General features: G+C 42.0%; 1 protein-coding gene across 3 annotated transcripts in view; it reads right to left on the bottom strand.

Moving 5' to 3' along the window:
* The window catches only part of kmt2ba (lysine (K)-specific methyltransferase 2Ba), an 86,452-nt gene that overhangs the window by 21,542 nt on the left and 38,800 nt on the right, over positions 1-26,110 (bottom strand). The window lies entirely within an intron of this gene.

The following is a 26,110-nucleotide window of genomic DNA, read 5'->3' as shown; positions in this document are numbered from 1 at the left end:
CCGTTCGAGGCATTCTGAACTCACCATTTGCCTTTGCCTGGTGTTCCTTACATGAACACACACACACATTTGTAATCATGTCCGTGTGCACATGCATACAAGTGCATGTACATAAAACAGGTACAGGCACGCACACACACACATAGCACAACGCACTCTTTTGATGAGTTATTGATCCATTTTCCCCTTCAGAGAAAAAAAAAGCAACAATTAATCCAGTGGTAAAGAAAATAACGCTTGATAAAACCTATCCTGCCCCATCTTCACAGTCTTCCTTTTCTCTGAGCGCTGTACGCGGCGGCGAAGAGAAAAGCTATTCCCCTCTCGCTACCCCTCCATGTCTCGCTCTCCTCTTTTTGTCTCTCCTCTTCTTCTATCCCTCTCTCAGGCGCTGTCCCTGGCTCTGTTTTGTGCCTGTTTCCCTCTGCCAAGTCACATCACTAATTCTCCAGGCGATTAGAGTCCGAGCAGGCAATGTCTATGAGGCAGGTACGCTACACATACACACACACGCACACACAGAGTAAAACACACACAGATTGCATTGATCCCATTATCTGGTGCTGTACCAACACCCCCACTTCCCCCAACCCCCAACAACCACCAACAGCGCCTCCATCTATGACCCTCTCCTTTCATAAATCTGTGTCACCTACATACATCACACACAAACACATGCACGCACAGACACACACAAACACACACACACACTCAGACACTTATGCAAGCATGCAGTATCTCCAGCTATCGCTCTTCTTTCTTCTTCTCTTGCCTGAACACTCTCTATCACTCTGTCCCCGCCTCCCCCTGCTCTGTCTCAGCCCTTCCCCTCATTTTCATCCTTCCCTCTCCGTCTCTCCCCCTCTCCCGCTGTCTCTCTCCCACTCTAACCCCTTACATTTTTTCCAGGCGTGACGTCCCGTCTTGCCCATCTTGCAGTCTATGTTCACACGATGGCGTGTCTCTAAATGGGTGTCTATTACTCTGTGTGTGTGTTCGTGCGCGTGTGTGTGTGTGTGTGTTTGAACTTGTGCTGCTACGTTCGTGCATCTGGAGGAGAGAGAGTCAGTGTGTTCTGAGGGAGGCGCATGTGTGTGAGGTGGGTGCGTGCATGTCCTTGTGCACCACTGTGCACACATGCATCTGTGTGAGAGGGAGTGTGTGTGAGTGTGTGTGTGTGTGTGTGTGTGTGTGTGTGTGTGTGTGAGAGAGAGAGAGAGGAAGGGAGGGAACGGGTGGGGTAAGAGGCGGTAGACGGAGGCTGTGGATTTTACACAGCACGAGGATCAAAGCCACAGCAAGCCCAAAGGTGATTAACCTCCCAGCCATTCTGACCACAACACTGCTGCTCCTCTTCCATATTTCATTAACACATCAGTCTGCTATCTGCACAATTCAGCACATATCAATCTACCCGCCTTTGTTGCACACACTCCCAAATATCAATCATCATATGCTGAGCGATAAGTAAGCCGTCAAAAATTCTAAAATCCCACAGCTGAACTTTTGCATCTTTGACAGAGAAACTCCCAAAATTACATCTTAATCTGCGCGAGGAATTAAAAATTTGTTGTGACAAATTTCAATAAAAAAGATGCGCTTTTAATTTCGTGCTGGAGTGAAGTGATAAAACACAACAAGACAAATATAATCACACACAATACACAATAAGCTTAAGAGGAATTAATGAGAAAATAACAACATCATGCATGAAATATCAGTAATAAATAGAAAAGAAATTTAGGAACTGTCCACGTTTTATAAAATAGCAATTGGAGGGCGGCTGTATTGTGACGGTTGCATTTGCTCTTGAGTTGAAAAATGCTGGGGAGTCGTTTCTTTGTGTGCGTACAGAAAAGAGCAGTGCTCGGCAGAGATTGCTGATATATGCTCTTTTTTCCCCTCCTCGCTGGAACACTGCAACGCAATGCGGATACTGAGTGTCTGAGCCACTAGCCAGACACACTGGGGGACAGAGGAGGGTGGGGGTGGGGGTGGGGGGGGACGACAAGGGGGGGGTGCAGGGAGGAGAAGGAGGAAAAGGAGGCGGAGGCGGTAAGCAAGTTCACATACAGCCCCATGCTTCAGGACACACTGACACTAACGTCTGGGCACACTGTCATTATCTACCATGACTACAGAGAGCAGCAAGCATGAACAGATCACTTTGGGGATTTTATGTCAACCGAACGAATGCACACGGGGGACTGCCTTCAAAATTAAACCAAAAATCCAAACGTTTTGCCATAATATGCGTCATATTTGTGCAATAACAGAAATTCCAAGACTGTAATGCACTGCAGTTAAAATTTTATATTTTAAAATTTATGGTGGGTGGGTCCAAATCTGGCGTACAATATGAGCAAATGTTTTACTTTACAGACAGTAAAAATGCCCCCTAGCCACAATGAAAGTATTCAAGATATGTCTACCAAGAATTTTTTCCCTGTTTTTTTTTTTTATGTTTTAACGTTCCAGGTCACATTCCAGCGTAATGTTGCTTGTGTTTCTGTGCACGGCACGCTAAGAAAGCACTGAAAACAACAGCTATTGATGGCTGGCTCTGTACCCCATTGGACTGCACCAAATAACAAATCAAAGAGCACTGCAGAGCAAGGTGGGTATATTGATATCTGGATTAGTGGGACCTCAACAGCAAAACCTCATTAGTATTTCAGATGTATTAGATTTAGAATCAGTGCAGAAACAGTTTCAGAGCTTGTTTTTCGCGTCATTATAATTACGAGCTTGAAATTGAATTTGTTGAAGGAGAAATGTTGAATTGTTTCAGACTGATAATGGATGTGATCTCTATGGCAGTGACTGTCAATGCATGTCTTTTGCCCACTGCACAACACATTCACCAGACCTTCAGTAAAACAGACCTTGAAAAGGTAAAGTAAAAAAACAACAACATTCAAATGTACGAGACACATACAAAAAGAGAATATCCTCTATTACACCTACAAAAATAAAATAAGGATCTTGGAGACATATAATTTACAGCCCTAAACAGTATTTGCCCTCCTTTCCTTTCCTGCTTCGCCACGTTTAATACGGATTACAAATTGGTAAAATAGTTAAATAAAACAAAAAATCTTTCTGTCCTTTTTCAGGTGAGTCTTCATACTTACCACTTCAAGAGGCATGAAGGGTGAGGGGATTCGTGTGAAGTCTGGGTGACACCGCAGGGAAAGCTAGAAGGTTGTACAGTTATCTCCAGGCTGTTTATTATGCGAAACCATACAACCAACTACCTCACACTGCAGAGCACCGGAGCAGGGTCAGCGCTGGAGTCTCTTCTTCTTCTTCCATTCGTACTCTTCTTGTCTATTACCTCTGTCTGTCTGTCTGTCTGTCTGTCTGTCTGTCTGTCTGTCTGTCTGTCTGTCTGTCTGTCTGTCTGTCTGTCTGTCTGTCTGTCCGTCCGTCCCCTCTGTCTCCCTTCATTCATAATCTCACATATTTACGATAAAGCTATGTTTCAAACGAACACAATCAGGATGTTTTTGTGCATATTTTCTGAGAACTTGTAAAATTGTGTGGGATTTGCCCAGCTAAAAACAAAAAAAAAAGAGATAATAAAAACTTCTGTTTCTGGTCTGTGGCGACAAGATTAGAGCTTCATATTGTGATACTGTTGGAACTGAAGAGAATAATAGCTGAGCCTGGCTAACTAATTGCACTTTTGTGGACTTGTCTCCCTCTTGTGGGTAAGCGCAGTACACAGACCGCCCCCCCACCCTCACCCCCCACCTGAGGCCAAGGCAGATATTCACTGTCTCTGAATACAAAGATAAGCACTTAACCTGCAGTTGCTTACTGTAGGCGTCTGCCTGACCTACTTCTGCAAGTGGAGCTGGTGGAATCTTACTTATCCTCAATCACTCGATTCAGCACCACTGAGCACACTTCATTGTCATTCTGACGTTAAAGTCCAACACTCCTCTTCAGTTTTCATTTCTCTGGGCCAACAGTTAAGATTCCAGTACTGTCATGGTGTCTGAGGAAGGCTGATGGAACAACATTTCTCTTTGTTGAGTGGATTCTTGGCTTGTCTATGATTGTATATTGACTCAAGATGTTTGACCACAAATATTCTCAAGATTTAATGACATATTATGGCTGCGACTAACATTTCTTTCTCATCATCGATAAATCTGTTGTTTAGTCCGACCAACACTCCAAAACCCGAAGAGATTTAGTTTCCTATCATATTAGTGGAAGAGAAGTGGCGAACCATCACATTGTTCAAATGTTTGGCTTTTTTGCTTGAAACAATTGATTTTCAAAATCGCTGTTGTTTCATTTCAGCTCTGTAATATATAATATCATACGTTTATGCTTGTTTCAACTGACTTTGAACATAGTCCATCAATTTTGATGGTGCCACAGTATCTGATAAAAAGTCAGGTGAGGTTTGAATCATTAAATACTAATTGTATTGTGCTTTTCTTTGATGTTTATCGTGCTTCTTTGTACCAAAATTAGTTATTAGTGTCCTCACAGCTCATTTAGTTAAGGTGCCATCATGTAACCAAAACACCAGGAGTACAGGCCCAAATATGGCTTCGCCATGGCTGAAGCAAACTCCCTCAGAACTCAAACTGTACTTTCTCCTTGAACAAGGCTTAAAACTTTTCTGTGCCAGTTTTAGACTATTCATTAAATGAATGGTAGCTGCAATGTAATTTTTGATGTCTTACTTCGGTGCTTATTTTTGTCCTCTTTCTATTCTGTCATATTTATATGTGTCCGTCTTTCATATCTTGCCTCTATGCTTTTGATGCCTTACGTAAAGCACTTTGAATTGCCTTGTTTGCGACTTGTGTGCTTTTGCAAATCGCTTTTGTAAAACCGGCCCCTGGTACCTTTGAAGCATTCTGACACCTTAACCCAAAACCCTTTTTGCATGTTATCTCCCTCTCTGTCTCTCTCCACTGTGACTACCACACAAAGGTAAAAATATTCTTCAAAAGGCTATGTGTACTTAAAAAGGCAAAACTGACCTTCTGGGGGTGGATTATCATCAAGTGTTACCTAACAGAATAGCAGCCATAGTGAGCAACATGTCACTGCCCTCAGGTCTTAATATTAACAAGGGCAAACCGTGTCACAGATGTGAAGAACCCTACAAAGTTCAGCAGAGCTGCAGAGGGGCCAGGTAATGATACTGAGTGTCGCCTGCAGAAATGACCATTCGTTCTTTCAGCCACGGGTAGGCCAGAGATGAGTGAGTGCATGAATGAATGGAAAAATGAATCAATTTCTGCACTTCAAGCTCTGCATCTTCAGACTGTAAACACAGATAAATGCAGTACTTTATCCAGATAGTGTGCAGTTAATATTTTTCCGGGGTGCTTATTTATTTTTTCCTTCATCAGAATCTCTGGATTGGTGTCAGACATCTTGACACATTGCAACATTATAAGCCGATTTGCACTGTTTAATAAGGTACATTCACGGTAATGCAGAAATTGGTGCATTGTAGAGCAGTTTTCAGTGTAACAAAGGATCTAATGGCTAAGTAATTGGATGACAATTTGGAATAACAGCACTATCCAGTCAATCCCTCTCATACTCCATAAATAATGGGGCACACCCACACATTCGACATCTAGCTGAGGTGATCTCCGCAAAAGCAGCAAATTGGCTATTGTTAGCGGTCAATGGCTGTGTTTTGACACTCCTCCTGTGTGCCTCAAGGACTCATTGATTACTTGATAGCTGCTGTGCAGCTGAGTTGCTAGGCCTCCCTTTCAGCTTGGTCAATGCACCAAAAATACAACCTTGAAGTCTTGGACGATTGGGGCCTCACTGACAAAGCTGGGTTCAAACACAAAAGTGGTATATCCCCCATTGCTCAAAAGGCAGCTCTACTGCCTGCCAGGACTCCATATCAATATGCATTGCATAGCACAGGTAAATGTGTATAAGATGATGAATGGCTGTTGGGTCTTGTTTAAGTACATTACAGGGATAAAAGCCATTTGTAATCATTCTCAACTTGTAATTGTACTAAAGATTCAACATTTAACCATTATCAAATGAAAAATTAGCCGACTAAGTGTTAACTTCAAAAGGCACGGCGGCACCATATGCTTAATAGAGACATAGTTTTTTTATTGGCCAGCTTCCAAATGCAAACCCATTCACCTCGCCTCTCTCCACTGCCCTCTGCCATGCTAAAAGCCCACCCTCCGCCTACCCTTCATTTTCTTTCTTTGGCCGTCCTCCCGCCTCTCTACGTGCCTCTTATTTGTCCTTCATCACCGAACATTTTCAGGCCTCAAAATCTTTTACAACTTTCTTCCCCCCTTTTTTTTCTCAGACAATCTCTCTGTTCATACCAACTAAGTCTCCCCCCTTGATCCCCTTGATTCTGCTCCTCCTCTTTTTAAACCTCTCTCACCATCTCATTCGCAGTCGGATCACGCATGAATGCGGCATGGTTGTGCCAATGCCAGCTCTTTGCCAATCTGCCTGGGTGTGTTTGTGTGCCAGTGCGAGTCTGGTGGGAAGCCCCTGCACTGGAGGCGAGGGTGGTGCATAAGCCCGAACCCTGGCTGGTGTCGGGTCAGGTGAAGCTTTGTGGGGATTACAGTTTGGCCTCTTGAGAGAGCAAAAACAAATTAATCATGTTGAGCCAAAGTAGTGTTTGGTGATTCTAGATATGCCTAAAATCACCAAAATATTAATGAACCTGAAAATAGAAGGAAACAAGTTGTGCTACAAGTACATTATAATAATCCTGATACTTACACAGTGAGATGTTTTGATGATATAAACATCTGGCCCAAGAGCAACAAAATAATACCATTCCTGAACTGGCAAAAACCACGATGGCTATGAGAGGACGGGTTAGTGTTGCAACAGAATGCTGAAAAAAACAACAACCCATAAATCACTAACTAAATATATGTTTTTTTTTTTATAGTCTGCCAAAAATGTTTGTCAGTAAATGTGACCGACGTCCAAAAAAAGCAAATTTCAGCCAGTTTTTCCGTCATGCTTGTAACAGTGTTTATGTAAACCTCTTAAATTAAATTTAGTGGATATTCAGTTTGTTAATTTAATCTAAATAGTTGTTATCACACCCAGTAATGACTGTGGGCATAGGGATTATCATGCGATGATCACCATGTGTTAATTTTGCCTAACAGCTGAGACAATACAGAGTGATAACATATTGTTTGCCAGTCATTACTGCTAAAATAATTAAGCTCCTATTGAGGGAATAACCAAAGTTTAATTTTTGTAAGAAAACTGGCAGCTGACCCAGACTAGAAAATCTCTACAAATATTCATGTTCTCTGCCTCTTTCATAAGAGGGCATAAGATTTTGAATAAACAAACAGTTAAGGCACATCAGTTACAATAAACCTATTCCAGAAAGAATATAGTTAATTTCTTTTTGAAAATGAACAGAAGGTTGTTTAAATTTGTTTACAAATGATCAATTTTACAGAATTACTGCAGTATTTTGTTGTGAAATTAGAAATCTGAATTTTGTGTTTGTCGTCACCTAAACTAAATGTAAAATTTGTGGCCATCTTGGTTTTTAGAATAATAGAATAATAAAAAAAATCTGCTCTTCAATCAAAGACATTCTGGTATTTTTCATGAGAAACATGACCAAACAAGAACAACAACAGAAAACTGATATCTAATTGACTAAGTGGAAAGAAAATGAATGAGGAAATCAAGCACACATCTGCTTCCCAACAAGACATTTTTGTCAAATAACAAAAACCTTTTCTTCACAAAATTTCCCAAAACATTTAGGCTCTGGTGTCAAAGACGAAACCAAGATTTCAGGTGACTCTCCACCTCTCATCGTCTTTGAGAGATGACGCACAGAGACGATGGCACCACCCAAACAATGGAGGGGCACGGAGAAGCGAAATCTGCCCAGTGACAGCAAATAAACTGTTACTCGCAGCTATGAATCGCCAGCTCAACAGGAATGCAGGTCTCAGACAGCGGTTCTCGAACTCGGGGCCAAGGACCACTGATGGTCCACTTTTATGGATTTTATGGAACGACACACACTGTTTAGGTAAACATTACTGTTTCTTAATTCACAGGATAAAAAAAACTGAATGAAAATACATATGATGGGAAAAACATATGTATATGGATATACAAAAAAAAAACAGATAAATACAAAACCAAATTAATAACACTTCCAAAATTCATATTCATCTTCACCAGAGCCTACAGCAGAGTGTGATCATTACTTTCCCGTCCTATTTATAACAAAGAAGGCACTTAAAGAGACGGGGGAACTAACAGTCCATGCTTCTCTCTAGTCCCCCCCCAACTGGATCTGACCCTGTGGACCTGAGATCCCCATCGATGCTAATGCACCTCTTCAGTCCGATGGCAGCTTGGTGCAGGACCACGAAAAGTATACGCTACTCACAAACCAGAAATTATTAGCTCTCTCTGAGACTCCGTAGTGCAATTTCTCCCAAACCCCCCTTTTTCACTCTCCTCGTACCTTATTTACAAAGGCAGAAAATGTTACCATGGGAACACACTACCAGGCAACCTCAGTGGCTTGGCATGATGCCCAGTGGTTGCTAGGGCACTGTTGTCAATGGCTATTGGGTAGTGTTGGCCAGTACGTGTGTGTATGTGAGCGCCTGTCCTGTAAATGTGTGTCTACGAGTAGGAGAGGAGAAAGCGTGTGTATTTGAGTGTGTGTTCACATTTAATGTGCACAGCATGTTTGGGCTAAAAAAATGTGCAGCAACAACTCAATGTCCTTATTCCATAATGAGGGCTTTTATACGCATACAATATGTAATTATTTTAATGATATATACCAGTTTGAATTGGTTTTCTTTCTGCTGGTTTGACTCTGCGGGTGACACATGATGGGAGGCAGCTTTTGTTGGCTGATATGCTCTAAGATTTCACTTGGTGGAGTGTGTGTTTGTCAAAAAAGAAGAGAAGAAAAAAGACATAATCATGGAGACAGTTATTTGAGGTCCCATATGCAATTATGCTGAATAACGTATATGACTTAGTCTTCTTTCAACAGGTTTGATTGTGCAATAACAGTTGGGAAGTCGTCCGTTTATGGTGGCAGAAATATAGCAATTTTGAAAACAATTTTGTCTTTTCTGATGGGAGTAAAAATAAGAGACAGGAGATAGAACGAGACTTCAGAGAAGAAAATGAAAGTTGAGAGACCTGGAAATGTTAATGTCTCTCTGGTTACTTGGAGCTGACGTTCTCAATCACCAGCTCTGATCTCTCACGCTGTTTGCTCTCTCTTTCATTTCAGCCACATTCAAAGAGTCTTTGTTGGTATAAACCGGAAGAAACAGATGTTGCCAAAGCATTTACCTCGCAACCGGGATCCAGTTTGAGGCTTTTCCCATGGCTCTCTTCTCACAGGGGAGTTTCTGTGGTTGACCACGGCATTCCTGAAATCAGCAGAGCATCATGCAGATTATTAGCATACCACAGGATAGGAAGGGGAACATCAATAAACACATTGAGCCATGAAGTTGGGATAAGTAAATAAATTAAGTCAGCCACCCAGACACAACCTTATCTGGGCTTTTATCCAGGCCACATAGTCTAGCACTGCTGTTTTCAGCAAAAACAGTGCTGGACTCAATCATGAAAGAATACTACTAGATAATTAAATCATAATGGACCAATCCCTGATTAGAGATGAAGCACTCGGCAGCACAAAGAACTGAATAAAAAAGCAAGCATTTATGACGGAGGAAGCATCAAACATGGTGTGCAGAGTATGAAATGGATTAACAAAGTGGGAGATAATGGTGAGAATGAATACTGTGCCATCAACAAAGCATGAATGAGAGGATGGCACAAAAGTACATGTAGAGCAGAGACGGTTAAAGTCAACGCTGATGAATAATTTATTAATAATGCTGGAAAATACAATCCGACATCATAAATTAAACAGCAGTGAGCCAAACAAATGCAATAATTATGACACTGCAACACAATGAAAGACAACAAAGACAGAGATGTGCGGCTTTTGTGTTGCACTCATTAATTCCCACATGTGTATGTCTATACGGGTCTGTGTGTTCCTATCTGCATGCACTTAAGGAGAGCGAGCTTTGCCTGTGGTGCATCTTATCTAATATTACAGAGAGGAAACACAGCCTCTCCCCTTGCCTCTTTTCCCCTCGGCCCTTTGAACTCAAGCCGCTGCTGGAGATGCAGTCTGACTGAGCACAGCATGTCCTGAAAGGAGGTCAGAGGGCAGGAAAAACAGTCTGGTGTCATGGCAACTTGATGCCACCAACCAAAAATGTGTAGTGGCCAGTGGGGCCGCAGGAAAGGTTGGTCAACCTGTCACAACTTACTGAGGACGGAGTTACCCACTCAGGTAGCTGAATTAAACATAGTGCCTTAAAGGATAAAGTATATCTGTCAGAGCTAAAGCTTGATATATTTTATTCTTCTTTGTCACTGAGCTCAATTGATATCCAAAAGCTATTAGAAACACATCAATGAGCCACAGTGTTGGACTGTGTGACACATTCTGTCATTACCATGAACATGACCATGACCATGACCATTCTGCTTTATTTCGAGTGATCCCCACATACACCATAATGGTGGCGTAAATACTCACTAGCACATTCTGCAGCTGAAAAGAGTCCATAAACTCAGAAACTACGGTACCCTGCTATTTTAAGAAATTATTTAAAAAAAATCTATGTATGTGTTTGTGACCCTGTGCTGTGAAGATTCTCAGTCACTAAGGTCATGGTAATCCATGGAGGGTTGAATCTAGGGCAACTGGACTCAGTTATAGATACTTGAGCATGTTTCGCCTCTCATTCAAGGGGTGTCTTCAGCTCTAACTGACCGGTGGGGAGTCCCAGTTAGCGTGGGGTTGACCCCACAGAGGTTAAAATAACTGGAACAACTGAAGAAGGCCATTGAATGAGAGGCGAGAATCTACAATCAGGTTGCCCTTGATTCAGCCCTCCGTGGGTCTTTAGAAGGAGCCAGTACGCTTTGGACCACACGGGGCCAGTTCCAGACCAACTTCAGCTCTGCATGGAAAAGGCAGCCACATTCATTTTGCAGCAGGGGTGTCAAAGCAGGGGTCTACGATAAAAAAAAACAAAAAAAAACAACACAGGGTCATTCAACTAAAGAGCTCAACCTGATCAAACTTTTGACAGACCACAACATGATCTTATCTCGAGAAACACAACAGTGGCCAACCACATACATGCTAGCGGACTGGTAATGACTTTGTAATGTAAGCATATTATTTCTACTCTTTACCTCATGATGAAAGATAAAAAAATTACGCAGTATTTTTGTGTCTGATATGCCTTCAAAGTCACAGATCTGTTAGTCAAAATGAACCTCCTGGATTGTATTCCATGGCTCACTGGTAGCTTCCTGACCAGCACAGCCCATTGCTTTAATGCAGGGCTATTTTTGGTCCAAGGCGGCTACCACACTGTTGATTTTTGATTTCTGCTCTGGGCTTTTAACACAGCCTATCAGTCTGCCCATTCTTAAATTCTTACATATACCTCAGTTTTTGGAAAGCCCTTCAATCAAGCCTTAATCTTGATTGACTTAATTTGCTAGTTTTATTCTGAAGGGTTTTCAAGAAATACACAATTACTGCCACAAACGACACCTTGGCTCACATCCCTCTCTGAACAATTGCTACCAAAGTCGGTTCCTCTTATTTATCGTATTAATGACTCTGAGTACAATTCAGCAAACCTGAGAAATGAACTGCAGCTGTAATTGTGTCACCTGCTACTGCCAACCCTGGACTGCCTGTGTTTTCATCTCAGTCCTGAGGTGTTGGATCAATATGGAATTCAAGTTCCGTTGTATGTCATTAGCTTGTCTGATGCTTGAGCCGAGACCTCTCCAATCCTCCATGTGTTTAGTCTCTGAAATTTCTCAGATGAAGAGTGCATGATTGCAGGTGTGCCTGTCTGGAGTGTGTGTGCATGCATATCAACCTTGAAATCAGTTTACCCATAACAGGTTTGTAAATGAGCGCTTTCAGCCTTTTTTCTTGGCGTATATGTGTGTGAGGCTTGTACATGCGCTGCATCTGTTCGGGTGCGTGTTTGAGGCTTGTGTGTGCATGGTGTGTCCTTGTGTTTGTTCAATGCGGCAGAGGGTGGAGTGGCAGATCAATAGGAAACAAATGAATTCAGATCAATATTAAGCCAGGGAGTGAAGGAGAGAGAAGGAGAGACTGAAAGCGAGTCAGTGGGGTGATGCACCACAGAGGAGGAGGAGGAGGAGGAGGAGGACGAGGACGGGTGGTGGTGATGGTGGGTCGGAGGGGTGATGTGTTACCAGCAGCCCAGCTACTAACTGTACACTTGGGAAAGACCAGTCATTTCTACAGCCCAAACCTCAGCGCTTTGAGGTCATTGATGATTAAAATGGATGGTTAAGCGAGGTAGAGAGAAAACAGAGACACGAGAGCAGCGGTGCACTGGAGATAAGCCCACCATTCCTGCGTCAACCGTGTTGTTTTGTTTTACGGAACAACAGCAGTGAAATGACTGGACAATGCTTGCTTTTCTTCCTATCTTGATTTTTCATCTTATTACGACCCTTTGCCGGTTAAATAAAGTGCTATAAAAGATGATACCTGAATAAAACTATTAACATCTGTGTGTCTTTCCCTTCTTTGAAATATTGTTCACACTTTAATGCTAATGGAGCTGCCCATAATAAACCATCCTCAACATGTTTCCAACATTTTAGTGAAAGACTGTTAAACTGCTTTTCTGTCTGAGACTAATCTTTTGATGACACACAGCTGCTGCAGTCACAGTGAACTTTGACCCCTTTGCTTCTATTTCATGCCTAAACAACACATTTTCTTCTCACCAAGCATGATGAGATTAAAAATCTCAGGCGAGCAAGGATTTAATTCTGACCTTTCAACTTAAACTCCCAGATGTAGCTTGACATTTACAGCCAAACCTGTGAGGACCTAACACGTTCAGACTGGAAGCGAGCGAGACGTCGCACATCCAATTTCTCACTGTTTTACTGCAAGGATTGGAAAGTGCAAAGTTTTGACATTTCGGTTTTGACGTCAATTACAATACTAGCAAACAGTCTCTAAATTTTTTACAGTTCTTTTCATTGCTGATTAATCTCTTGAATATTTCCTCCATTAATCAATTTAGCATTTTAGCAAAAAAAAAAAAAGCCTGTGAGCTCAAGGTAATGTCTTTAAATTGCTACTTTTGTCTGATCAACAGGCTAAAATGCAAAGATATTTAATTAATAATTATATGAAACAGGGAGAAGCTCGAATCGTCACATTTGAGAAGCTTGAACCAGAGAATGTGTGGCACTTTGCTAGAAAAATGGATGAAATGATTCACCAATTATTTTTAATAGTTGCAAATGCGTCCAATAGATTGATTAAGTGATTAATCAAGTCATTGTTTCAGCTCACACACACACACACAGAAACACACACACACACACACACACACACACACACACACTTGACCTCGGATTGAGTACAGATGCAATGCAGTAGTTTTTTTTGTGAGTCAGTGAAGCGTCTCTTGATGGCGGCAGCTAAGGACATGGTCCTCGTCTGTTTCTTTGGTCAAAAGTCTCTGAAGCACGGCCACAGCAGGAATCACATCTGATGCCAACACATCAGAGGAGCTCATTTTTTTGGCTTAATTCCTCAAACGGAACCAGAACAGAGCAGTCTTTTCTAGAAGTGTCCACTGGTGAGCGGTGAGATTGTTGGGAAGGAAGCTCATGTGTGGACCCAAATATTCCCAGAGCCCACTTCAGCTCGATGAGAGGCTGGTTTCTCTGCTGTGGTGACGGCTGGGAATCTCATACTTCGGCTCCAGTACACTGAGTAGATGATGAACCCGACTGGTCATCAAGAGCGATGTACTGGGTAAGAGCTTCTGTTTTTTTTTATCTCCTGCGTGTTGCCTCGGGGAGCACGAGCAGACTCCTGCTCTGCGTTGTGTTGGCTGATGTTTCATCAAATCGCTTGTTAAAGGAACTACTTTTCTCCCCTCCTTTGACAGTTTAGCAGAGCATAGTTTTCAGTCTGCTCTACTTCTGCTATCATCGCTCATGCTAAATATCGGTTGATGCCACATTGCCGTAAAGTGGAATCAGGTGCGTTCGTGTGGGAATAGTTTTATGATTACAATTATGAGTGCATGAGTACAGTTTCTGATCCACTAAAATGCCAGATTGAAGCTGTACAGCACACAGAAGGTCCTCCCAATAAAATATGATGTAACAGACGAATATATACATCTAGACTGTTGTGGAGGAATTGCCAGAGATTTCACTGAATATCATATTTCTATTGTTGAGAATATTATTTTGAGTTGAGCAACACATAATTGATGGATTGCAGTAGTATTCATTTCATCCCCTTGGACCTTTACCTTTATGAGTGTTCTCAAGGGTTTATCATATTTATACAAAATTGTTTACAATTTTTGCGACATTTACTGTATATCATTCATTACCTCAATTTCATTTATCAGTGTCTATTTATTGGTGAGATATATCACACCAAAGCAGTGATTGCTGCCTATGCTTTCGCTTCGGAGTATTGCCTTGAAATTACAAACAGGATTGCTCAGCTTTGAGTATCTGCTCATCTCTCGGCAGTGAGATCAAAGAACCAAGAGCCATTTGGGAGTCGGAATTGAATGAGACTTTGAAGTGATAGTGGCGAAAACAAACACATGAGCGCTTGTGAACAGGCACTCTCCACTTCCAGCTCAAGGTTCCTTGGCTCTTGAGATGGATTTCAATGATAAATGCCTCAGTTAGCTTTGAGAGCAGTATCTCTGGTGCCTTAGAGAAAATTCTGTATGCTGTAAGCAATACTGTTTAATTGAAGAGGATACCTATAGCAATGGATTCCCCAGAATTCAATATTTGGCCTTAAAAGAAACATTATAAACCGCTCACTGTATATATATATATGTATATTGAAGAGAATCAGGTTAGTTTTAACAGCCACTTTTATTTCATCTTGTAAACTACAATGTCATTAGGTTTTATTTGATCTTTTACAGCATGCCCAGCTAAGGGCCCAGTGTGCACAGTGAGGTTTCTATTTTTACTATTCTGGTTGAAGGGTGGCTGATTGACCAGCTGAAACCCGACATACTGAACACATTTTACGGTATTCACATAGAGTCTATGCTCTCCTGTCATTAAAAATGGATGAACAAAGACATATGATGCAATTGATTAAACTATGGCTGCAACTAACAACAATTTTCTTTATCAATTAGTCGTTTGATGTCTAAAATGTCAGAGAATGGTGAAAAGGCTAATCACAGTTTGCCAGAGTTCAAATAGCTGGTTTTCTCTGATCAACAGTCCAAAATAGAAAATTATTCAATTCACTATCATAGAAGACTAAGAAATATTGACACTTAAGAAGCTGGTACCAGTGATTTTCTCGCTTTTTTCATGAAATGACAAATGATTCATTGATTATCAAAATTGCTCCTGATTCATCTTGTTTCAAATGATTAATCAATCACTCATTTGAGCTCTGTGTTAAATGTCAGCATAATACCTTCTCCAGCCATATAATCTGGATTTTGGCTGTAGCCATGACTGCATCAGACAGTGTCAATTTTCTCTCACTTCATATGCACCAAAGCACCAATTCCTCTTTCAGCCTGGCTGCATATCAATCATCATATTGTCTTTCAATGTGCTTCTCTGTGCTACATAAATGCTACAATTGCATCATATGAATCATCACAAATTGCATATTTTGTAGCACCTGATGGACCCAGTGGAGCAAAGGACGGCCTGGATAAGAGGAGTTGCAGCCAGTGACAGCTGCCTTCTGAGTAAATCTATCAGACTTGTGTGGAGAATAATGTCTGAAGCAGCGAGCTCAGCAGTCCCTCAACTACATCACTGTCTGTCATTTCACCCCTGTTGAACTCACACCACCGTTTTCACCTTTGGCAATTTCACACCGCCAGTAAAGTTGCGAGAGAGTGACCATGGATACAAAAGAGATAAAGACGGACACAGAGAGAGAAAGATAGATGCTGCAGACAGAATATGAAATGTGAATCTGTTACCCCCAAAAAAAGAAAGAATAAAAGCAGATGAGAGGAAAAGAAACAAAAATCACATGAAGGATGGCAACTGATACATATTTTGATTGTTGACTGTTAATATTTTGATGAATCGCTTAAATATTTGGTCTAGAAAGTGTTAAAATAATTGGAAAATGGCAATCACATGCTCAAGATGAGATCTTCAAATGGCTTGTCTTGTTCAAAACTAAAGAGTTTCCACTGACAGTGATATCAAAAAGATAAAAGCTGAAATTCCTCATGCTTGAGAAGCTGGAACCAGAAGATGCCAGACGTTTTTCCTTGATGAATGACTTCAACCATCGACTGATTATCAAAACTGTTGTCTGTTCTGATTTATGTTTTTTTTTTCATGCAAAGACTCGTTTGGTGTTTCATCTTAAGTGACAGAGGAAGCAAAAGCGACAGAGAGAGCTGCAGACAGACACAGACAGACGGACAGACAGACAGACAGACAGACAGACAGACAGACAGACAGACAGACAGACAGACAGACAGACAGACAGACAGACAGACAGACAGACAGACACAGTGAGAGATACCTGAGGCAGTGATGTAGAACATCAACTCCAACCAGACAGTCTGCTAAAAAAAAAAAAGCATGGAGAGGCAAACATCGCCATGTCTCTCAGCTTTTCTTCCTCCCTCTCCTCTTTAATCTGACAGCCTCCCCTCTCTCTTTCTCTCTCTCTCTTTGTCTCTCTTTGTCTCTCTGTCTCTCTCTCTCTGTCCCCCTGAGCTGTGTTCTGTGTGTTCCATCCCCATCTCTCTCCATCTCCCTGCCTCTAATGTGCTTTGGCGTGTGTTACCCACGGGTGCTTGCGCGCTGCTGCCGCCATCCTAAAGCCGGGTCAAGGGGGCAGCTGAAGCGGCGCGATGCTGTCTGTGACATCATCAGTCACTGCTATTACTCACGTCTCACCTCCCCTCACTGTCTGAAACTGCCAGGGCTTTAGGTGCTTGGTGGCGGGCTGGGCGAACACGCACGCACACACACAAACAAACATGCATGCAGATTTGCACAAATGGATAAAGAGCTAAATAAAATGGTATTTGAAAAGCTTTATCCCAAAATTCTATAAATCCAATTTGTGTTGCCTAAAATAGTTCAGGTTCACACATAGTTGAGACTGAAATCATTTTAATATAATATGCACAAATATTAACGCTCCATTCCAGCGATCACTGTGTCAAGGTCATTAATATCTTTTGTGTAATTAAACTCTTCACTTAATTCAGGTGGCTTGTTTTAACCTAAATGGACAACAAGATGATGCTGCCCAAACTGACGTCTTCAGACTGCAAAGAAGACTAAGAAAACCAGCAAATATTCACATTTAAAGAGCTGGAACCAGTGAATGTCTTGTTGTATGATGTTGAATATGTATTTATGGAATTTAATGCTTCACTCAATAATTCATCTGGCTAGTTTTAACCTTAATAGATACAAGATGGGCATGACAGCGCAGTCAATAATTTAACATGACCGAGAAGTTCAGATGGTGGGGCTCGCTGTCAATCATTGAAAAGTATGATAAAATGACTTATACACATAAATGTATACAGGGCTGCAACTTACTGATGAATTTATTATTTTTTTTAAGTTGCTTGATTAAATGTTTATGTCCGCAAAATGTCTAAAAGTAGTGAAAAATTCCTATCTTTCCAGCACAAAACACAAAGATATTTAATTTACTAATATTAATATACACATATAATAAGGCATAATAACATTTGGTATTTTTGTTTGATGATTTGTCAAATTGTTGCAGATTAATTTTCTGTCAGTGGAGTAATCGATTAACCGTCTTAGCCCGAACTTTGATGTATGCAGTAATTTTGTAATAGTAGGTGTCAGTGTCTGCAATGTTAATATCTTTCAAATGAATTACAAGATGGGGATGACAGAACAGTCAATAATTTAACATGTCAGAATAATTCAGACTGGAAAAAAGGAAGTGTTGAGATGGAGTGGTACACTGCCAATCACAGAAAAATGTGCCAAAATTACGTTTAATTCTGTTCTTCTGATTTATCAGCGCCGTTATAATGCTCTAAAATCCCAAACACCTGTTAAATTAGAGCCAGGTATTCCACACGTAATTCACATGTGCGTGGATGCAGTGAACAGAAGAACAAGAGAATCGCGACATGTGACTGCAAACATCCCTCTGCATGAGGTGTAAGACTGTGCACAGCCCACATCTGTGTGAAAGGAGGGAAATGTGCTTCCATTCAGTGAGCATGTGCGCGAGGTTCAGACTGTGTCAAATCGCCACATCTGCCATCAGCGGAAACACTCCTGTACCCCGGGGTCTGTCTGTCACCTCTGCTGTCAGCCAATGAAGAGGTGAGACTCTGCAAACTCCTTCACTCAGGAATACAGATAGCTGCTATGAAATCCCTCGGCCCGTGTGCAGTAAGGCACCGCATAAATCATACATGACCTGCACCACCAGGCGCCATATGCATGCTAGAGCATTGTATTAATAACAAGCATGCCAGTGTCAAATTCACAAGCATAAAGACAATGTATATGCGTGTGTTTTTTGCCTCACCACCACGTCCTCTTGAAAGCACCTGCAGCACTGTACTTAATGTGTCACAGAAAAAGACAAGACTCGATACAAAAAAGACAGGATGGTGAAGGGTTGGACGACAATGACAGAATACTGACTTTGGAGTATACATACCTGAAGGCGTGAATATTTGAATATAAAAAGCACTAAGAAAAAGCATGAGCCAAAGTGGGATGGCTAAATAAATGAAAATATATATACATATATATTAACTAAAACAGACACAAGAGAGAGGCAGAGACAGACAAAAAGCGATCAGGAAGAACAAAAGATTAAACGATGTAAAGGAAGAGAGCGGAGGGGGAAAAACAAGGACAGACTTGGAGCCAGACAGAGGAAAACAAGGAGGGAGAGCAAGACAGGCAGGCAGAATTAGAAAAAGATAGAGAAAGGCAATGAGACAGAGGCGCAGGGCGGCAGTGCGCATGCTAAAAAAGGTGGCAGACTCTTGTCAGTGCAGTGACCTAGTCACGCAGGACTGAGGAATTCTCCCTGCCGACCCCGACACATTCCTCCAGTCCTCAGACGTTAACCCATGCCACACCACCGTACTGTACTGCAGCGGCTTACATGGCTTCTGTGTCACTGACCCATGAAAAATATCACTTAGTATTAACGATCTTGAGTATACGCACGCCAGTGACCCTTCGCAATTCATTAAGGAGCATAAACACTTCCCGTTTTCAAGTGGGTGCTGTGAAAATATCTGGAAATCTAACAAATGACCTGCGGTATATTTACAAAGCGTTTTCTGACAGTGAAAGCAAACTGCTGCAAACCTCTGATTAAACACATTCAACAAGAATGGAAATATCAGGTAAAGTACGGAGCTCAACTCGCTCTGAATCAACGGCCTGCGCCGCCTGCAGAGAATGTGTGCATGTGTGTGCGCAGGGCCCTGCGAAACCACATTGTGAAAATATCAGGGCAAGAACGGATCTATTGTGTCGCAGAGGCAGAATGTAGCTGTTATTCTCCTGCTGCTGGACCGGGGGCATGGGGGTGACATCAGCACAAAGACAAAAATGTAATGTGAGGCATCTCCAAAGCTAGCTTCAAGGCTCGACCACAGGCTGCTCTTTATACCCAAACTCTCTCACTTTTCAACAACATCTGATAATAGGGACGTGACCAACAGATGACCCTTCCACTTGTTGCTTGCTAAGATAAGCCACAGCCAACAGTGTTACACCAAACTGACTCAAACAGGCGTGCCAGCAAATTGAAGGACTGTCTGCTTCCTGCTTTCACGTAGGCCCACAGTTAGCACATATCTGTGAGGTTAATCACGACAGAATGACTCAGGGAAGAGTAATTCAATTATTCTGATGGTGCATCGACGTTTCGATCGGGCCACAGACTAAAATGGCTGACCAAGTGTTTCTGACTGCTGAGTGCTATTAAGCAAAAGTCCGGTCAGTAAAGCACTTGGTTTTAAACAAAGCTATACATAGACTCAATCTTTGGGGACGAACAGAAACTGCAGGATCTGCTGCTTATTCTGGACCCTTTTTTTTGAATGAAATAAACGCACAGAAAACATTTCCTTACCTTAAAATCACGTCTTCAGTGAAAAAGTTCACGTCGTCTCAGAGGTGCGATCTGAAAAACAGACATACATTTACATTACTTGCATTATAATTACTTCAAGAGTTGTGGGTATATCCTGTAAAACATATGATTTATGGACAGATTGTGCATTATTTTGTCTGTTAAACTAGCCTAAATCCAGCCCCATTAGGCACCATTAATAACCTGAATTATTCACGTTACCCTTGTATATTTAACCATATGATTAAATGAATATCAAATAGATGGGATATAACTGTGACGCTACATCTATTATTTCCTAATTTTCTTAATCCTCCACTACATACGACACTCTATTCTTGTAGGCATTTCATCGTACTATTTGTATTTCACACCACGCCTGTTAGGACGTTGTACTGGCACTAGTCAGTTTGTCAGTTTCCAGCTGGGAAAACACAAATTCAGCAGCACAAATTCAGATCTGCTACACACAATGGCAGCTTGCATGGGAATTCCTGAGGTCTGTTCGATCCATTAATGTATGCTGCGGTTGAATGTCATCAATTATGGATGAGAAACATACGAGATTCACAGAGAGCTGGTGGAGAATCATGGGTCATGGCACAGGACTGTAGCACTTTGACTACGTGCAACATGCAGTGTGATATACACTACAAATATAATGTAATAAACTCATACGCACGTTCATTTTTGGCAAGCATTTTTTAAAAGGCTGCAGCTGGCCATTTATTAGATTAGAGGTTGAATTCAAATCGAGATGAATGATATAAAGTTGATTAAGGACACAGGAGTTAGTCTTTGGCTGAAACAGGATAAGATCAGCTTCGCCAAATTACACAGAAATGTACATTAAATTAGTGAATGAGGCAGACAGCCTGCAGCAAACTGTTCCTACAATAGGTGAGGCTATTCTATTTCCTCAGCCTTTAGGCGTCAGGCACTAAAGTCCATATGCGTGGATAGTGCAGTATCTTTATGTAGCTGGGGCCCCTTCCCCTTTAAGGCCCAGAGTGTGCTGACCCTGCCAGTGAGTTCATACCATAAGCAGACCCATATAGCTTCTCCTCCAGAGCCCCTGATCACAACCCTGCTGAGCTGCCGCCTCAGTTATGTAAGATTACATAACACCAGGTCTGTCTGAGTAATATTTCATAACCTGGGGGTCCCACTACACTGACATTACCATCAAATCCCCTCAGGAGTGGAATGAAAGGTGCTGGGCAGGTTTGGCAATGCAAAAGTCAAATCAGAAAACAAATAAGCGAAAGTTGGCGGCTCCGTGTGGATTTATCTCCTCTAACCTTCCCGTGTCTTTGGCTGAAAATTGCAGAGAAACATTTTGACGTCAAAGATTTTTCCAATCATTTTCTTGAAAGCTACAGTGGAGGTCAAGGAGAGGTTGAGCCTGGGACGCTGCTAAATAAAAACGTCCTCCCCCTTGGCTTATCACAGAATGCAGTGATGCAGTCTGCCCATAAATGTCATATTATTGTGTTTTAATCAAATCATTGCATATGAATTCATTTAGCACACAGTTTAGAGATGGCACATTATTAAAGACGTAGGACAGTAACTGTTATCTAACGGCCTCGGCTATACAATTAGCATTTTTCAAAACTCGTTTGCACAGTGCGTATCTTTAAAAACGTCTGCGTTGTTTTTAACCAAAACATTTTTGACAACGATGTCCCCGCATTGTCGTCGTTCACAAACAGATGATCAACAAAGATTTCAAACCCGACAAAAGCGCCAGAAACACACACACATACAATCAGAAGGTGTTTCAGCACTTATCGTTTAAAGTACAACGCACTCACACCCCAATAAAAACCATTGTCCAACACGCACACACACTCGCTCGGGGACAACATGGGATATAGATAACAACTGTGGCAAGTGATAGAGTAAATGTGGGCAGAGATAACAGGAGGCTATGTAAATAAAAAACAGAGAAGGCAGATATAAAACACAGGAGAGGAAAAAAGGGAAAGGAAAGAGATGCCAGGAGATATCTGAGGCTGATACTGCGGGAGAAAAAGGTATACTCGATGGAGATTACAGCGGATGGACCACAAATGGACAATATCAGACTTGTGTTATATACCGTACGAATCTGTCTACTGCCCAGCACCAGGCCCGCTGTACTTACAGTACAATAATGAATTCATGTAATCCACTACTGTCGACATCTTTACATCGCAGATATGCAGCAATTTGCACCAAAAGCCTCCATCTTTACCTGCAACTTCACCACATCAAACAAAAGTAATCTCGCCCGAACGCGCAGGTTAGTCAAACAAAAAACTTGTTGAAACTGACTCCAGTTTGTTACTTAGCTCACTCCCTCATATAAATCCACTCTTATCTTTTGTTGATGCCGAACCACATCTTGGACCGTGGGTTTTGTCGTTACAGGCGGACCAACAGAGAGACTGGGGATACCCGGATGAACGGATGGAAGATGGGATAGGAAAAGGGGGAGAAGCATGGGAGGAGTGAAATATGCAATGAGAGACGAAGAAGAGGAAATTATTGCAGTGCTTACACTATTTTCACCTCTCCATTTTACCCCACTCTGACACTTCACCTTTCATTTCTGCACATTTTATAACTAACAACATCGCACAATCATTTCACGAATATGAAACATGAGAAGTGATTGTGCGAATCCACGCATGCGTAAGCAGGAGTGACCATTCGCCACCGCCGGCTCCATTGACTCTTAATCACACCCCAACATGCTAACACACACGCGCACAGACACACGGATACACATGACTTATACAGATACATACACACACAAATGCACACACCCTGCCTCCTTCATGTGCTAGCCTCCCATGCATGGGCCCCCTAAAACTGGATGCACTCAGTGATCCCTTTCCAAAGCCCTCATCTAAATGTGAGCAGAGGTAATCCTTCAAGGAGAGGCAAAGAGAGCAGCGATAACCCACAATAAAGAGGAGCTGAAGGAGGAAAGGGAGAACGACAGTGAAAGAGGGAGAGAGGTGGAGCGCGAGATGGGATAGACGAACAGGATGGGGGGATTAGCAACCTAGGGAACACATTTTTCAAACAAGAGGGAAAAAAGAGGAGAGTTGAAAAATGAAGTGAAGGCAAAGGTGGGGGAGAGGAGAATGCTTTAAAGAAAAAAGGAAAGGCAGAGAGGATGCATGTGTGGGAAAGGAAAAGGACGTGTACGTACAGTATACTCACAGATGAATGAGAGGGTGACCAGAGAGGTGATGAAAAATCATGTCAAAAAACAAAAATCAAAGGCGGCCAGAGAGTGTGAGGCTGAGTTTGGAGACAAGTCCAGTTTCTTCTTATTCTGGAGTTCTGGTTTTTCTCCTTTTTCCCGCGATTTTTGCCAATTCCTATCCAGCCGTCCCTCCTTCCTAAGTCTATCCCCTACTGGTCCCCCTTCTCCTCTCTTCCCCCTCCTGTTTTTCTTGCCAGTGCCGGTACTCTTTCTCCTACCTCTCTCTCTCTCTCTCTCTCTCTCTCTCTTTCGCTGTCTTTCTTGCTTTCTACCGCAGACCATGCTCTCCATTTTCCCCTCATTCTTTGCCTCTGTCCCCTTCATGTGTCCATTCATCGGACACTCTTTTCTTCAACCCTAAGCTCCCGCTTCAGAATACAGTTTAGATTTTCAGGGTTTCTAAGCAGAAGTCGAGTTCAAGACAAAAAAAAATACTGCAGAAGAATAGAAAAAAACTGTTCAGTAAAGGACGAGCAGTCTCTGGCATTCAGTCTAACGCAGGGACAATCCACGGCCTGCATTTTTCAGGGGCGCCACGCATAGTAGGGGTAAAGCGTCTGCATGATGGTGCCTCCACACATGAGGGCATAACCAAAAGCAAAGACTGGCAAGCAAAAGAAGAAGACGGGAAAAAAAGAACGAGCTCGTTGCAGTCGGTCTCCAGTGAAAGTGGATAGTAAGCGCGCGTGAGGGGAAGGAGTGGGAAGGACTCCGGGGTGTGTGTGCATGTGTGTGTGTGTGTGAGTGTGTGTGTGTGTGTGTGTGTGTGTGTGTGTGTGTGTGTGTGTGTGTGTGTGTGAAGAGGTGGGAGGGGAGAGAAAGGAGAGCCAGCGAGGAGAGGGAGAGCGAGAGAGAGAGAAAGACTGGGGGTTCATGGAGAAATATCCAAGAGGGAGGGATAGAGGAGGAGTGTGTCGGTGGGGAGAGGAAAGAGGAGGGGGTAGGAATAGGAATACATTTTTTTTTCTTTTTATGCTCCCTGTATTTGAATTTTGTGCTTTTCTTTTTTTCACCCCTCTGTTCTGAGGCTAATACCTTCTCTTTCAGTGAGAAGAAAACAGAGAGGAAGAAAGAAGAAGAGAAAGAGCTACTGTGTGCTTTGTCCTCCGCCCCTGCCGTTCCTTTTCCTGCTTTCCTTTCTGCTCTGACTCTCCTCTATTCAGCCTATTTTCTGCACGTGCACTTGAACTCTAAATCCTGTCTGCTTTCCCCTCCCCTCTCTCTCTCTCTCTCTCCCCCTCTCTCTCTCTCTAACTGCGCATCTGTGTGTCTCTGCCTCTCTCTCTCTCTCTCTCTCCTAGGCAGAAGCTTGAAATAGTGCTAGCAGGCAGGAGAGAGTGAGCGGGAGGGAAAAGGAGAGGGCGAGGGGGACAAAAAAGGGGAGAGAGATGTTGGGGGGGAGGGGAAGAAGCTTAGACGGGCAGACACAGAGAGCACAGGGCTGCTCTGTGTGTGTGTGTGTGTGTGTGTGTGTGTATGCGTGTGTGTGTGTGTGTGTGTGTGTGTGTGTGTGTGTGTGCATATGAACATGTCTGCACATTTGTAAACACACATTCATCTACCTTGGCTTTAGATGCAGTATTTCACACTACATGCTGGTGGTAATCCACATATGATGTTAGCCTACATAGCAGAAAAGAAATACATGACTTTTTGGGGTCAAGGAAAGAAGTAATTGAAATGGCGTTTTGTTTTCTCAGCAGTTTATAGCGTCAAACTACTATTTAACAAACTGCTAGAAACTAAGCAACGCTTTGGAGACAGTATACAATATAATTAGTGCTGCCAGGAATGATTGGTTGTTCATTATTAATTAATCCCACTATTATTTTCTTGATTAATCATTCAGTCAAAATACATATTTCACAAATAATGAAAGAATCTTATCTCAAGCTCCCAGAGCCAAAAAGTGATGCCCTCAATCTGCTTATGTTTTTGAAATGATGAGCAAAAACCCAAAGGCATTCAACTTACAATGGAATGAGACAGGGAAAAGCTGCAAATCCTCACGTCGAGCTGTTACAAGTGAATCTTTGGTAAAAAAAAAAAAGAAAGAAAGAAAAGAAAAGAAAATTACATGACTTACACAGTGAATGGATTGTACTTTCTGTCAACTGACTAATCAATTAATTGACTAATTTCAGGTCTAAACACAACTTCCTGTCACCTTCATTTGAAACTTCAGTGCAGACTTGACATGCACAGAGACTTGGCTCAGATTGTATTTGGAGATAATTGTTTTTTTCATTTAATTATCAGCTGGTTTCACATCACTATAGAATGACTGCACTGGAGATTCATTTGCTACCTGTCAGAATAAGTAAGAAAACCTTGGCCTTACTTATCTTGTGACTGGCATTTGCCATTATTTGTACATGATGAATAATAGATAGATAGATAGATAGATAGATAGATAGATAGATAGATAGATAGATAGATAGATAGATAGATAGATACTTTATTCATCCCCAAGGGAAATTCACAAAATGACGTTGTACAAAAAGCAGATTGTTGGAGTCCCTCAATTGCAAGAGAGATGCTTTGGTCACCTTGGTTTGAAGCTTTGACTGAAATGTCCT

Source organism: Chaetodon trifascialis, chromosome 17 (assembly GCF_039877785.1).
Source record: "Chaetodon trifascialis isolate fChaTrf1 chromosome 17, fChaTrf1.hap1, whole genome shotgun sequence".
Taxonomy (NCBI): domain Eukaryota; kingdom Metazoa; phylum Chordata; class Actinopteri; order Chaetodontiformes; family Chaetodontidae; genus Chaetodon; species Chaetodon trifascialis.
Note: the sequence above shows the minus strand (reverse complement) of the source record. Positions and strands in the feature narration are given on the sequence as shown.